Source organism: Lissotriton vulgaris, chromosome 4_1, assembly GCF_964263255.1.
Source record: "Lissotriton vulgaris chromosome 4_1, aLisVul1.2, whole genome shotgun sequence".
In the NCBI taxonomy this organism is placed as follows: Eukaryota; Metazoa; Chordata; class Amphibia; order Caudata; family Salamandridae; genus Lissotriton; species Lissotriton vulgaris.
Window position 1 is genome coordinate 1,234,007,071 of NC_141691.1, and position 15,372 is coordinate 1,234,022,442.

A 15,372-nucleotide genomic window follows, 5' to 3' on the forward strand; every position below is an offset into this window, starting at 1 on the left:
AGTAATACTGCAGCGGCCGGAGTGGCTGGGTTGATTCTATGTAGTACCACAAAAAAGCATACAGAGGTTTAGTGAAGTAGATCTGCGTGGGTTAAACCCCGATTGAACAGGGGATATGATATTGTCCATCAGTACAGCATGGTATGTTGAGATGTTTTTCGCTAATATTTTATAGTCGAAGTTCAAGAGGTTTAACGGTCAGTACGAATAACAAAGCATGGTTTGGGTAGTAATACTATCACTGCTTCCTGTAGGGATGGCGGCAGCTGGTTTCTTTCTAATGATTCGTAATATACTTCTATAAGTTTCGGAGCTATATAAAAGTCCCCTGTAGAGCCATCAAGGCTGGGGGCTGACGAGCTGTTCAGTGTACCTACAGCATCTGTTTCATCTTTCGAAAATGGCTCTGCGAGGAAGTTCTGCATGTTTTTCTCCATGCATACTAACGCGATTTCATTAAAGTACGCTTCACGCCCCACAGTGGTGTGTGTTAGTTTAGAGGTGTACAGGCATTCGTAATAAGCTAACAATGTGTCCCTGATGTTGGACGTGTCAGTTAGTATAGCCCCTTTGTCGTATCGGATTTCTGTAATTCAGTACTTGGAATGCAGTTGTGCCTAAGTGCACCCCGGGCGTTCGCCGTTGCCATATCTACGTGCCACAGCATATTTACTGAGGAAGTGAGTCTCCCACTCCGCCACCTCCCGGAACTCCACTAGTAGGGCCAGTCGACGTCGCTCATCCGCAGCGGAGTTAGGGGAGCAAATTATAGAACTTTAGTTGCTAAAAGCTGCTGCTCGATGTTAGCTCATGTCTTCCGCAGATATCTCAGGACCCCAGCATGTTTAGCGATGGCCACACCACGGATGTACGCCTTAAAGGCATTCCATGGAGTCGCCCATGTGTCCACCAATCCCATATTTAGTTCAAAGTATTCCTCGATGGTATCCCAAATTTCAGAAACAAATAAGTCATTGTTTAACGTTCTACCCGGAAACCTCCATTGCCAATCGTGTCCTTCAAGTCTAGGGAGACGAAGCTTAAGGACGACCGGGGCATGATCGGAGTAAGTCCGGGGGAATATGTCTATAGTAGTGTCCCAGGTGGTGGGGCGGGGGAGAGTAACCAAAAGTCTAATCTGGTCCAGGTGTTGTGTTGGGCTGAATAGTATGTAAACCCCAGATTGGCTGGGTTATGAGTTCTCCATGAATCAGAGAGCTGAAATTCCTCGCAGATGTCCAATAAAACCTGCTGTGCCTGAAGTTTGGGGGAGCTACATTGGATGAACTATCAATGGAACTGTCTAGAATTAGATTGAAATCCCACCCGTGCATACGCGCACCAGCTTGGCATCTAGTTCATGGAAGAAGTTGGGGCTGTCAACATTTGGGGCGTACACACACACAAGATTGACCATGTGGCCCATCAACCTACCAACCACAATAGTGTATCGCCCCTCTTGGTCAGTCAGGCAGCATGTGAAGGAGAAAGGGAGGCGTTTGTGGATGAGGAGTGCAATACCCCAGGCACAATTACTATAGTTAGAGAAAAAGCGGTGAGACCCCCATCCCTTTGCAAAGTGTGTAGTATCCGCTTTGGGCAAGTGGGTCGCCTATAAAAAGGCTTTGTCCATTTTATGTTGCTGCAGATTATGTATCACATGTTTTCATTTTTTAGGGTTATTAAGCCAGTGAACATTCCAGGTGATTAGCGACAGAAGTGGGTGATCAGATATTTCAGGGGCAACAACCATGTGTGCCATGTATTAGAATAATAAAGAAAGTCATGGTGGGTGCTAATAGGCAGAATCATAAGAACATTGAACGTTATGAGTAACTTCCCCACCCCCACCCAGCCTTGCTTCCCAGTTCACAAGGCAAAGACCCCATTAACCATGCATCAAATGCATCCTGTAAGAAACCCATATGTATAGTCAACAACCAGGACTGATGCATTACAAGCTGTGAGAACAACAGTGTGCTACGCACCTAGGGGAGAGGCAACGCATCGATGGTGCCCAGCTAATGCAGGATAACTGTGATCTGCTGTGTGTACTCCCCCAAACATTATAATAGCAGAAAATTGTGCCATAATATATACACATCATGCAGCAGTTATAGGCAAGTAATACAACAGTTTAGGCCTGCCGGTCATTCACTTGAGAAGAGCTCAACACTGGCAACAGTCCCGCTCTGTGAGGGGGAAGGGGCTTGCCCAACCTCCCTCCTTTGGCCATTCGAGGTTCTTATAGGACCTGCAAGCTTGTGCGTCATTAGGATTGTCAATGATTTGGGAATGCCCGTTGACGCCCACCCTTAAATGGGCCCGATATAGCATTCCATATCTAAGGCCCAGGCTCCGCAGCATCGCCTTGACACCTGAAAACCTGCGACTAGACTCCTGAACCATGAGGGTGAAGTCTAGGTATAGTGAAACCGATGACCCCAGCCACTTCAGTGCCACCTGTTTCCTGGCAAGTCTCAGCATAGTGACCCACTCCTGAAAGTTCATGACGCAAGCTATTATAGGCCTAGGAGGGCAGCCAGCATTGTGCCAAGGACCCAATGATCAATGTGCCCTTTACTCCACAAATCCAGGGGTGATCTCCTCCTTCCCAAATAAATCCACTAGCAAGGATTCCACAAACATGTCCATTCTCCTCGTGATATTGCACTTCTTCTGTGGCCACATGGAATGTGAGTATTCTGTTTGGGATCCTTCCTACCCATATTTAAGTGGCCCAGGTGTCGGGAAGAACGTGCCACCCAGTGCGCCAGCAAGTGCAGCACAGTTCGAGAGTGCTGAGTGGCGGTGTGAAGGGAGAGCTGGTAGTCCCACTGTATGCAGCCACTCAGCGGCGAGGATCACCAATGAATAGTCTTTAATTAAACCACTACAGAACTAAACAACCTTGAGAGTCAGTGGTGGCTGGCCTTTACCTCCAACGTCCCAGATTTGGAGGATATGGCGCTCCGCAGTATACTAATAGGGGCCAGGCTGGAGCAGTAGGCAGGCCGATCCCCAGGGACTGTGGGCTATGGACCTGAGGGGTGGGCAGACTGTCATGCAAAATCAGGCCACAGGCCCAAGGTGAAGATGGAAAGTTCATCTGGGTGGCAAATTTGTAGAGCCGGAGACCCAAGCAGGCCTTCGTGCAGAGAATGGTGGGCCCACAGCTCTCCAGTGTACTAACCCCCCTATATCTATCACGGCCGGATGGCGCCTCCCTGACACTCTAGAGGACCCTCTCACCTCTGAGGCATTCGGGAGCACCACCAATGAATTTCACGGCCCCCGCTGGAGCTGGGAACGAGGGGGGCCCACGGCGGTCACAGTACGTGGGGAGGCGGGAGCCATAAGCGCACTCACCGCTGAAAATGCTGCACCCAGGGACTCGTTCAAGGCCCCTGATGCAGCATACGGACACACCTCTGGATACTTAGTGCCGGAGCTTTAGGAGGCCGTGCCGGAGGCCGCCGCCAACTCCACCCCTCCAAGGCCTGAAGTGATGGTTCATCTAGTTGCAGGCAGTGTGCGTGGTCAAAAGCAGGGCCATCAGTGAACCAGCAGATGCCGAGCTCATGCCAGGCATTTTGGCGGCTCGATGGGTAGTTATTTCAGAGACAGCCAGGATCTTGCAGGGTTACCATACGGAGCATTAAAGCCACGTGGCCATCTTGGTCCGCGGCTTGGCCACGAGCCTTATAATAAGGTTGGAAATGTTAACTGTGACAAAAAGCATCAGCTTCTATAGAGTCCTAATTAATAGGTATAAAACTTAGGGTTAATATTCCCTTGTTGGTAAACTCCAAGACCTCTGTCTGTCTCAATGTCCACCACTACTGAGCCCTATTTAGCAGATTTTACAAATCAAGCCAACAGTGTTCCTGTACTGTCTCGCTCTGCATGTGCCTGAGCTCGGCCTCGGCTGCCATTATCTCCATTAACAGCGTGTGGTATATCCCCATGGATGTTGTAATGCACTGCACTCAAATCACTCCCTTAAAAGCATCCCACGCCACCTGTGGGGACAAACCTGTGCCAGTATTTTCTGTGCAATATTTTTGGATGCACTCCCCTACAGAGGCCTGAAATGTCTAGTTTTCAAGAAACCAACATTCAGCCAAGCTGGGAACAACATGGCACATGCAATGCCCGGGATGATGGCCCGGGAGCGTCTACCAGGTTGCAGGACATACTCAAAGCCACGGTTAATTGGATGTCCGAGAACTCCTTAAAAATCAACCCGGACAAGACGGAAGTGTTGCCCATTTCCATCACGGGCAACCCCTGGAGCGAGAAATTCTGGCCTGTGGAGTTGGGTGTGCCACCGAAACCGGCGACTGCAGTCAAAAGTCTGGGCCTGTACGTGGATGATAAACTCTCCATGATAAAACAAGTCACCACGGTAGTGGGTACCTGTATAGGCCTGATGCGACAATTGAGGAAGATCTCTGCACTACTCTCATTTTCCACCTTGAGACACGTGGTCTCAGCCACAATCCTGGCTAGGCTGGACTACGGAAACTCCCTGTATATAGGTCTACCCCAGCGACTGCTGGATAAGCTGCAGGGGGTTATGAATGACGCAGCCAGGCTGATTTATAAGAAACCCAGGACTGCCCACTCTTCCCCTCTGATGCAGGAGCTACATTGGCTCCCGATTCGGCAGAGGGTTGTATTTAAAGGATTGTGTATCGTACATAAGGCGCTGTATGGTAATGCACCAAGATACTTGAAATCCTGCCTATCCCCATATACACCTAGCAGGACTTTGCGCTCGACGGACGCTACCCTCTTGTCCCAATCCCGCTTCAAACTGGCCACGGTGGGGGGACGCGCTTTCTCCAACACACTCCCAGCTTTGTGGAACAAACTGGCCCCAGAACTAAGGAAGGAATGCAATCTCTTATCCTTTAGAAAAAAGTTAAAAACTGTACTGTTCAAGCAAGCATGGAGCAGCCTCTAGGCGTACTGTTAAGATCAAGTAAATGCCAAACCCCCACTACGTAATCTGGACAAACAGCGCTTAGAGACCCCGGTGGTTATAACGCGCTATACAAATTAAATAAATAAATAAATAAATAAAATAAATGCCCATCTGGCTAAGGCACTTTTTGCTATGTCAAGGAATGATGAGCGTTGCTTCTGCACCTCCTTCGTGAAGTCAGGAAAAATCAAAACTTTACTATTGTTCACCTTGATGTAGCCCTTTTTCCTGGCTTGGTTCAATATTAAGGGCCCGATGTAGGAGCCCTAATACCGGTCGGAAACCGCCGAATTCGGCCGTTTCCGAGCGGTATTACGGTTTTCTTATGTAGGGGGCTACATAAGTACAGATTCGGTAATTTTACTGATTCTGTACATTTACCGATTCGGTAAAATACCGAATCGGTAAATGTACAGAATCGGTAAATAGAGATGTAGGTGGCACTCTGAAGAGTGCCACAGGCCTTCAGGAGTCGGTATTTTACCACCCAATCCAATTGGGTGGTAAAATACCGAATCCAGGTGTGCATGCACATCTGTGCATGCACACCTGTGCCATGTGACACACAGACATGCCCTTAAGGCATGTCTGTGTGCCACATGGCACACAAGCCTGTAATTGGGGTGCTAGAGGGTGTCAAATTGACACCCCCTGCACCCTTGCAAGAATAGGTAATTACCGAATCGGTAAATACCGATTCAGTATTCCACATTGATTCCTATGGGCTTCAAGGCCCATAGGAATCAATGGGGGATACCGATTCGGTATTTACAGAATCAGTAAATACCGAATCTTACAGATTCGGTATTTACCGAATTAGAATTACCTACATTTCCCCCCTCTAATTTACCACTTCTTAAATACCGAATCGGTATGATTCGGTATTTTAGAAGTGGTAAATTAGATTTACCTACATCGGGCCCTTAGTCCCTATCTCTGTAATAGAGAAGTCAGGCCACTATCAGTCTTGGGGGATGCCCAGCAGCAGGGTCCTTGCTGGTTAGACTATGTGTCCTTTCCAGTGCACAAAAGGGCAGTAGTTCTTCAGAGACTATTTCCTCTTGGAGCCACCTCTCTAAATATTCCAGCATGCTGCTCCCTTCTGTTTTCTCTGAGAGACCTATTATTCAGGTTTTATTTCTCCTTGACTGAGTTTCGACATCCTCAATTAGTGTGAACTTTTCCTTCCATAAGGGGAAGACATTCTTGGAGTGCTAGCAGATCTAGGCAAATCTCCGCTAGCATTCTTTCTGTTGTGGTGACTCTTTCCACCAGCTGATGGCGGTCATCTTTGAAAAAGGCCAAGTCTGCTCACAATGTGTCTATTTTTATCTCAAGGGCTTCTCAAGAAGCAGTGATGGCTTGTGAGATATCTTGCAGTGTGAAGCTCATAGGTGGTCCTTCTATCACAGGCTCCGGGTCATCCCCCTGCATCTGGGCAACTGGGCAACTAGCCTGCATATTGTCAGTTCTTCTGTAGCCAGGTTTTTCTTCCTGGTTGCCTTACCTATGGCGGCTGTTGGTTGGAGAAAGGAAAGCATCAACTTGTTCAGTGTAAGTTTGGTAAGGCTGTAGCAGTCCAAAGATGGCTCAGTCTGGAGTAAGTCAAGGGTTTTGAGAAGACTATGCATAGGCAGCAGCTGTGTTCCTTTCAATGCAAATCCTCTGGGAATGGCACTCCTCCCATATCGAACTCCCTTACGAATTAGGTGCCCTTATTCCTATTGATCATTCTCTGCCAAGTGGGCTACCAATACTCATAGTATTAGCAGTGGTCAGCAGTCAGGAGGGTGGTACTGCAGTCTCAACCCTAATAGTATTATAGTATTATATGGTGGGTGTCAAACTCTGCCGGCACATGCCAAACAGGAATGATTTCCAATTCGGGACAGGTGTCTAAAGCCAAGGCTAACCCCTAAGTCGTTCAGGAATAAAGTGTCACCATGCTTGTCATTGGTAAGGCCTGAGTACCCTCTCCCTATTTTCTGCAGCTGAGGCTTACAGTTCTGGCAGGGTATACTATAGGTGGGGTGCAATTCAGTAAGCCCCACACCTGCACACCATTGCCTCCCTTGTTCCTTGGCTCACAAAGTTCTCTCCCAGGTCCACTCCACTTGAGCTGCCCACAGTGCTCCAGCCAGTTTTATAAAAAGTATCAATGTTGTGGTCTAGAGGAGCACAGTAGAGCCGTGGCCACACCCACTAACCTTCTCAATGCTGTACCCCCAAGCATGGAATTTACCAGGATGTTGCGAGGATTTCCCAGCTTATGCCTGCTGATAATTTTCAATTCGAGCTCCAGGATTGGGGACACGTCAGGACACGCGGTGACCAACAAAAAGGGACCTGGAGCAAATCAGGAGCCCAATTTGGGTGGATTTGATGGAACAAAGAAGTCCTGGTTAAGATCTGTGGGGGCTCAGCTGTATGAAACCTCTAAGGTCTGCTGTCTCTGTGTGCTTCTTGAGGATGGGGGAGACACGAACAGCATTCTGGGTGGGAAGGGAAGGGAAGAGGCACCACAATCCCAACATCAGGTGCCTTCTTGCTTTCATGGCACTAGATTACCACCCTCCAACCTTGACATTCCATCCCCCATGCACCTCTCACATTCACCAAAGGTCTTTCAGCAGTAGGCCTCCTCGTCTACATCTTTACCTCGCAGAGCAGTCTCCGTCACCTCAAGCCTCTCGCTACTGCCAGCATCTCAATCGGAGAGGGGGAGAAGCTGCAAGAGTACATCAGGTGGATGTTTCAGTATCCCCTGTGTCCCCTAGGCCACACAATGTCAGCAAGCCACGGAATGTCACACCGCGTGGGGCAGGGCACTCTCCTCAGGGAAGTCCGTTTCACCTCAAGTCAACCTCGCAGGATCCTCATGCGGCTGTTATGGGGCTAGCAATCATTGTCAGGTTCCACAATCGATCTGTGGGCATGCTGCCACCAGTTAGAGAATTGCAGCAGCGGGTCATGCTCAATAGGGAGAGCCTACGTAGGCCACTGCTCATGTCCGACTCCATTTGTAAGGTGCCATAGTTGAGCAGCACTCTGCAGGTCTGATCTTGCCCTGGATGTCTCCCAGTTCATTTCCGTGGCAGCGGGTCACATGGGGATGTCTCTGGGCTCAAGTGTACCTGTGAGCACCTCCCTGGGCTATCAGATTTTTTTTGTAGGATGTTGATGGTTTGGGGCCGTCTCCGGTAGCTCTCTCAGAGTGTGGGTCACTCCATTGCTGTGAAGGCTACCCTGCAACTAAATCTATTGATAAATATAGGTATCTATTATCCCAAAAATGTGTTGATTTAATGTGCATGCGTACAATACGTAACATTTCTACATTCTATTGGATTAAGTAAACATAAATAGTGTGTACATTTATAATTCTGTATTTTGTTTAGAAACTCCAACTTGCACAAATGAACACTCTTTGCTTTGCGAAAGTTTGCAGGTGTGTAACTATCATTACTCCAGTGTCACTAGTCTCAAGGATTCAGGGCAAGCTATTGAACCTCAATTATGGTTGTCTCTCACTACCCAACCAGGGGGATGGAGGCCACTTTCCTGCTTTGTATTAAGGCCCATGGCACCCTTGCTCTGACACTGTAGGACTCACTATGAGTGGACCTTAAAACATCCTGGTATATCCCTCGATATAGTTACCAATACTTATTTGAGAGGGTCACAATGTCTCCTGTTTCCATGCTTTTGAGGACTAACTATTGGGAATTTGTGTTTACCATGCGTTCAGTCATGTTTTTTTTCATTTTTACCTGGAGTTTCATCCAGACATTTTAATATTTTTTCGAGTAGGCGAGACGTCCTGACGAAACCCTGTGGGCCAGCGTCGTTCACTCTTTACTTGCAATCTGGAGCACCTAGTAAATCCTGTTGCTGGCCCCCTCAGGATTCTTCAGGCACTCCTAATGAAGCACTGTGGGTCCTATTTATGAGGACGCCATGCAGTGCAGCGCAGCAAGTCAGCTTGCTGCGCTGCATTGCACGACAAAGAAAGGGCAGAAATGCACCGTATTTAACCCCTTCGATGCGGATGACAAAGCCAGCTCGTCATGGGCGTTACCTCCGCTGCGCGCATGACGAGCTGGCTTTGTCACGAAAGCCGTGATTTTCACATTTCAGCGCGCAGCGGGAAAACCCACTAGCGCGCATGCGGTTAAGGCAACTTGACAAAAATCCTGTCCTTTCCCCTGCACTTGCACACTTTTTGTGGCCTAGCCCCAATGCAGACACACTTGCACCATGGTGCAAAGGTGCCTGCGCTGCATGCAGGATTCCTGCACCTTCCTGCACAAAACCAATCCTGGGAGGCATATCACTCTCTCTATGCGTGCTGAAAAATGTAGCACACATAGAAAGAGAAAGAAACAAAGAGAAATAGAGATATTTTTCCTCATTATCCTTCTCTTTAGAAGGATAAGATTTTGGCACATTCCCAGGTTTACAAGTTCTTGTAAATCTGGGAATTAGTTAAAAACCATGGATGTTGCGTGGCTTCAAAAATCTGTCTTAAAGTTTGTAAGAGCAACTCAAGGCATCATAAATAGGCCCTTAAGTGTACAGTGTTTTAATCTCACTGAAATTCATGTTGGTTTTAGTAAAACATTTGCCTCTCTTTAAACTACTGCCTGAACTCGGTTCTTATGTCACTCAGAGAGAACACCACAAGCAAAACCATCGTCTCCGTGGTCTGAATTTTGTTTCAGCCTCATCAATGCTTTTGCCCATAACCCCATCGCCAAAAAATCTATGATCTACGATTGCCTCTGGCATTTAAATCCCAGAGCTGAAAGACTCAGCTGGGCAGAAGCAAACAAGATCTAACAGGTTAAAAGTCCAACCGTTTTAAAGGATAATTGAACCATCATTTCACATTTCTCGCAAGAGCCCTTTCTATTAAACCACAGATCAATAAATGCATTGAGAACACCTTGGAAATTATTGTCTGGATCAAGTAGTAAATTTCAAAGTGCAAAAAAAAAGGAACGAAAATAAAATAATGAGAAATACCAGGTCAAGAAAAGTAAAAAAGTGGAACTGCAAAGGAGATTGAAATAATGAAACGTACATTGGTCTCTGAACAGATAGACTGCTTTAATGATCTGTCCAGGCTGCACTTTCTGTCGAAATAAAAAGATTGCCATAAAATATTTAATTGTGATGGAAACATTTTGTCCTCAGCAAATGAGCCCTGAAATAGTTGCATGTCCATTCGGAGCCTTTTGATGTCCGAGAATGGAAGGAGATTGTAGCGTTTTACAAGTTTTCACTGCTTCGCTCACAAACTTTTGCTGTTCAAGTGTATATTTTCCTGTGACAGCTACATCAGAAATCGCCTACCATATAATTTCTCTTCTTGAGTATGAACGTCTTTGAAATACATATAATGGTCCATATTTTTAGTTCAAAATGTAATGGGGAAGGACATATCACTCAGTGATTTTTTTGTCCAGTTGACTGAACGTTGTCAGTTGCATCCAAGATATTTATTGACAGGGATTGTTTCTCGATTTTAATATTTTGTCTATTTATATCTTCTTGAATATCTGATAAAAAACACACTTCCTAGGGCTGGGTAAGATGAGACAGTGTCACAATCGGAGTCATGGGTTTGGACGGAGAAGGATAATGGCAATTATTCTCGTTGCTTCAGCAGCATCTAGAGGGAATTGCACTTGGGTCATCGGATTAGTCAGAGGCTAGTGGTCCCTACTTGTAGAGATGGTCGTCCATCATGGAGTTTAGTTGTGATGAGTGGGTTTGCGGGATAAAGTGTTTCTCTACTTTTTTTTTTTTTATTTCACAGAATTTTTTATTGAGAGAGTTTGGTATTGATATGAGCAGAACAAATAATAGCAGATAAAGTCCATGGTACAAGTACATAATAAACCGAGAAGCGGTGAAGTAACATAATATGGAGTAAACATAACATGCGGGGGGAAAAATATACCAGGTAAATAAAGAAAATGACAATCAAGCATCAAGTCCGTACAACACGAAGGCATATGTCAGCGGGCAGATCGGTCATATAGCACAGCAGGGTGAATCACAACCATCAAATGACATATTGAGAAATTGCTTGCCACAACAATGTTTTAGGTGCCTCACGGAGGTTTGAAGAGATCAAAGTGAGCGTCAAGTGAGACCCATATTTTCCTGTGTTGTGGGCGCCAGGGGTGAGAGGCAAGTGCAATGGTATCGGCACCCCTGAGATTAGAAACCCAGTTGAGCCAATGGGGGAAGGAGGCTTTGGCTGTATTTTTCCAGTTGGACGTTATGACTTTAACCGCCGCCGTCAGTAAAAGATCAAGTAGGGCTTTGTCATTTTCATTTAAAGTGACAGCTTTGGAAGAACCCATAACTAGAGTAGCAAATTCTCTCGGGAGAGAAACGTGCAGGGCTTTGTTAACAAAGTCAAATATCCTGTCCCAGTATGTGGCAACCCGGGGGCATTTAAATATTAGATGTTCAAGGTCTCCTCCCGCTTCCAAACAGTTCCAGCAGGAGTCATTGTCTTTGATGTTGTGCAGAAAAAGTCTCCTGGGGGTCCAAAAGGCTTTGTGTAGGAGCCAGAATTTAGTTTGGGATAGAGTTGGGCTAATTTTGTGTCTTGTGGTCGATTCCCAAATTCTGGCCCACTCGTTATCAGATGTGGGAGTGGAGGAGTATGATTCCCAATAGGATTGTAATGCAGAGACCAGGTTAGATGTCTGTGGTTTGATCATTTTGTACATTCTGGAAACCTGGTGGCCAAGTCTATTAAGGGTGGATAAAAGGCCAGGGAGTGAGGGGGATGTGTTGCCCAAGTTTGCTTTGGTTAGGGCCACCTTAACTTGTAGAAAATAGTAGAAGTCAATGTTCTCGAGTTGAAATCTATCCTGTAATTCCTTGAATGTGAGTGGTGTTTGGCCCTCGTAGAGGTGGTGAGGGAAGTGTATTCCCTTCCTGATCCAAGAAGGATTATACAGCGGTTTACCTTTGTATGTTATAGTGTTATTCCGCCATAGAGATTCCCACTTTGAATTGCGAAATTGATGGGGTAGAGATTTACTTATATGGAGGAGGGAGTTCTTAGTGTTTTTAAATATGATATTAGAGTCGATATCGGGACGCACTTTGATGGTAAGGAGGGAGGAGGGGTCAAGGCCTTCCACTAGGGATTTTTCGATGTGTAACCACACAGGTGTGTAATCAGGCTGTGGTGTGAGCCAGATCGCACCTTGCCTGGCCAGGAAGGCGGTCTGGTAGAGTCTAAAGTCGGCCAGATTGACGCCACCCAAGGATTTATCTAGTCGTAGCTTTTTCATGCTGATCCTGGCTTTTTTCCCCTGCCAGAGGAAGGAGGTAATTACCTTATCCAGTTTTGAGTGGAAATCGTTAGAGAGCGTTAGGGGAAGCATCGAGCTCAGGTAATTGACCAATGGGGAGATCATCATTTTTATCGTCTCTATCCGACCCCACCATGTAATGAATCGCGGCGACCAACCATCCAAGATTCTTTTAATTTTCGCTAGTGTGGTCGATTCATTGTGCTTGAGTGTACTTAGTATGTTGTCAGTGAATTCTATTCCTAGGTACTTAATGACATCCGGTTGCCAGGCTAGACCTGAATTTCCAAGGACCTCTTTGGTAGTATGTACATTAAGGGGTTTAACTTCGGATTTGTCCTTGTTTAACTTATAGCCGGACAATGCCGAGTACTTACTGATGGAGGACATAAGCCCCTTAATTGATAGGGTTGGGTGTTCTGTGGCTATTAAGATGTCGTCGGCATATGCCGCTAGTTTTATCTGAGTGTTTCCGAATGTGACACCTGCGATGTCCTCATTTTTCTTGATGTCGGTGAGTAGTGGCTCAAGAGCCAGCAGAAATAGAGCCGGTGAAAGTGGGCAACCCTGTCTAGTTCCTTGGAATAGGCGGAACGGGTCAGAGAGTGTTCCATTAATAGATATACGGGCAGAGGGGGCGGAGTATAAGGCCATCACCATTTTAATGAAAGAGTTACCCAGATTGAATGCGCTCATACAATGCTGAAGAAATGGCCATGAGACTTTGTCGAATGCTTTCTCAGCATCTAGGGTTATTGCAACCATCGGCATTTTGCAGTTTTTCGCTTTTTCAAGTATGTGGCATAGGAGTCTGGTGTTGTCGTTCGACATCCTGTGTTTCAAAAATCCTACTTGTGATGGACTTATCAATTTGGGCAGTACGGCGTTTAGTCTAGTTGCTAAGATCTTGGCATAGATCTTACAGTCAATATTTATGAGTGAAATGGGGCGGTAATTTTTTGTCTGGAGGGGATCTTTCCCTTCCTTGGGTATAACAATTATTGTGGCTTCACTCATCGAGGGAGAGATACTCCCACTGGAGGCGGTGGAGTTGAACACGGTTTGGAGTGTCGGGGAGAGTTGGCTGTCAAAGGCTTTGTAGAAAGAGGCAGAAAAGCCATCAGGGCCCGGGGCTTTGTTGCTTTTGAGTGTTTTTATGGCCGTCGAGATTTCTGTGATGCTGATGGGTGACCCTAGATTTAATTCGTCTATCTCTGAGAGTCTGGGGAGGTCTAGGGCCTTTAGGTAATCTATACATGACTGTGGGTCCAGGGGCTTATCATTCTTGTATAATTCTTCGTAAAATTGCTTAAAGGTATCAAGAATCTTGGACTGGTTGGTGTGCGTATTATTAGCGGGATCTTTTATAGAGGATATGGTTGTTAATTTCTGCTTGTGTTTAAGGTAGGAGGCCAACAGCTTCCCGGCTCTGTTTCCCTCACACAGCTTCAAGGCTTTGAAGCGGTTGATCCACACGCCTGCTCTCTTGCTCACAATGGAATTATACTCGTATTTCTTTTTTATGAGTTGGTCAAGGGGTTTGGAGTCTTGAGGATTGGTTTTGTGTAAGGATTCTAGTGATCTGATCTCCTGCTCCAGTTGCTCCAGTTCTTTGTTTATCGCTTTGTTGGCTCTGGTTCTTATATTAATAATAACTCCACGGATCGTGGCTTTGAGCGCGTCCCAGAGGATGTTTGGATCTGTGTCAGGGACATTATTTAAGAGTAAGTACTCTTCAATGGCTTTAGTAATCTGTAGTTTGTCGTCCGGGTTGGTTAGTGTTTCATCGTTGAAACGCCATCTTCTGGGCGGTCTGATTGAGCGGGAGCCTGCAAGTTTGGTGTGGATACATGCATGATCGGAGATCAGTTTAGGGGCGATGTCGGTTTCCTCGATTAGGTGTGCAAATGTAGAAGATATTAGGATAAAGTCAATACGCGAGTAGGAGTTGTGGGGAGTGGAGTAAAAGGTGAAGTCTCTCCCATCAGGGTTTTGGAGACGCCATGAGTCTTTAAGGCAGTACCTTTCGCATAGCCGCAGGAGTGCCTCATGTGAGCGTGATGGGTGAAAAGCGCATTTGGACTGCCTGTCTAGTAAGGGGTCTAGAGGAAGATTAAAATCGCCTCCCACAATGAGAAGGTCGTCCTGAGGGATATGCTCCATCGAGCGGGAAACGGAGTCCCAAAACCCGGGGTCGTCTGAGTTAGGGCCGTAAATGTTCACAACGTGAATTGGGTCATCTTCCCTGCGTAGATGGGCCACCAGAACCCTTCCCTCCGTATCATGAGTGTGTGAAACTAGTGTTATGTTTGACTTCTTTGATATCAGGGTAATTAGACCTCCTTTCTTGTGCGGTGCAGGGGATGACAGTATATGGGAAGACCAATGGACGTTTAAGAAACGTGTGTCCTCTTCCGATAGTTTAGTTTCCTGTAGGAGGATAATATCCCCCTTAGTTTTGGCGATGTAGTCGAACACTTTCCTCCTTTTTACAGGGTGGTTAAGACCCTTAACATTTAACGAAACTATGTTGAGGTCATCCGCTAATGACTTAGTGTTAGACATTAGTGGGCAAGGTTATCGCTAAGTGGTGATCTGGTGGGGGGCAGAAGAATGAGACAAACATCCCCGTGGGAGCCTGTGTGCTAATACAATAACAAGTGGACAGAGCTAGCGAAGTGGCTAGGGATATAACTAGCGTCCTTGTGTTGTAGCTGAATGGAACAGACAGAAAAAGGGACAAAAAATAACACAAAAAGATATACAATGCTATAAAGTACCAACAATTATTATCTGCTGAAAACTCTCTCTTTTTCCCAATCCCCATGCAAGCCCTCCCAATCCCCCCTCCCCCCCTCCCCCCCCAATACGTACGTAGGGAGTACGACGACAGTACCTAGCTAGGCAAAACAGGAGTTATTAAACATTAGCAATCGATATTCATTAGTTCCAATGTTAAAACGTAAGAGGATTTAGATGTCCAGACTGTGTGGCAGCGGGTAACATTTACTGCAGCAATAATACGTGCGTAATGGTAGT